Source organism: Manacus vitellinus, unplaced genomic scaffold, assembly GCF_001715985.3.
Source record: "Manacus vitellinus isolate BGI_N305 unplaced genomic scaffold, ASM171598v3 scaffold_61_pilon, whole genome shotgun sequence".
NCBI lineage: Eukaryota > Metazoa > Chordata > Aves > Passeriformes > Pipridae > Manacus > Manacus vitellinus.
The window spans coordinates 2,756,755-2,758,210 of NW_021940696.1; positions in this window are offsets into that span (position 1 = coordinate 2,756,755).

A 1,456-nucleotide genomic window follows, 5' to 3' on the forward strand; every position below is an offset into this window, starting at 1 on the left:
TGGGGCTGGGCCTGTGCAGGACTCGATGATCCCTGGGGGCCCTTTCCAGCTCAGCACATTCTGTGATTTTGGCTATTTTAACGTTCAGCTTGATGGCCATCCAGCATTTCTTTTTTTCAAGATATCCACTCTCTGAGTGTCTCATTTGAACTACAGATACATTTCCAAGTGTTTGTCAAGCCACTGGTGCCTTCCATCAAAATCCTGCTCCGTTGGAAGGCAGCCTGTGTTTCTTTCTTCTCTCCGCTGTCTAAAATACCCCCGTGTGTTTATGCTGTTGTTGCCATCAAAAATGTGGTTTGTGTTGCTTTTTGCACTTGGCTGAGTAGTGTCTCGTTGGGTAGGAAAAACAGAATCATCAGGGAGTCTCATTTTTGCTCAAAAAGCTTTTTTTTCCCCCTCTTTAAATAAGATTTGTTCTGAGCTGTCTGGGTATACCCGGAGGAGGATCTGGGATCAGCAGGTATTTTGGAACAGCAAATCCACTGAACTCTGCTTTTAGTTGTTCTAAAAGCAAATTTCAGATCTTTTTTACTGGGCCTGTGATTTATTTGTTGTTCCTGGGTGCCCAGGATTGTGCCCACACTGGGCACACTGGGCATCTTTCATGAGCTTGGGTATAAACAGGAAGAGAAGATTTAACAGTCCCCAGCGGTGGTTTCCTTCATCCTGCTTGTTTGTTCCCTGTGATTCCTCTTCTGGAAGGTTGTTCCAGCCCTCCAGAGCTGTTTTAGGAGGTGTTACAGCCCCAAAGTTGTGCTCCTGTCTTTGGCCATCCCAATCCCAATAGGAAGGTCTGGGAGCAGGGTGGAGCTGAGGATTTGCTGTGGATGGAAAGGGAAATGGAAATGGCTTTTCCTGGTGTTGTTGGGGAGAAGGGGCTTCCTTAGCTCTGTTATCTCTGGAATAAACTGCTAAATAAAGTGTTACCTCCTGTGCAGAGGGATTGGAAGGGCTTTTATCCATCTTCTCATCCAGGTTTGTTACCAAAAAAGTCCCCTTCACTGGCATCTGGGCAGTGTGGCTGAGCGTGGCCCGGGTGTGGGGACCTTCCGGAGCCAGGAGGTGCTTGGAAATGGCTGGAGTTTGCCTCAGAAAAAGGGAGATGATGCTCCACAGGGGTGGAGACCACTCCCAGGAATCCTACTGGGAATGCTTAATGGGATTAGACAGGGAGATTGGTGTCTGCAGCGGAGCGTGGAGCTCAACCAGCAGGAGAGATGAGGCTGGGGAGGGAGCCCACGGTGATGGATGAGGTTGGACCTGGAGCAATTTGTCTTCCTTAAATATTAATGTTTCCTCTTGGAGTGAGTTGGGATTGTCTGGGGGGGTTGGGAGGACACTCATTGCTCTAAAAAGCACCGAGATGGATAGAATCATAGAACCATAGAATCACAGAATCATAGAATCACAGAATCAGCTGGGTTGGAAGGGACCTCTGAGATCATCAAGTCCA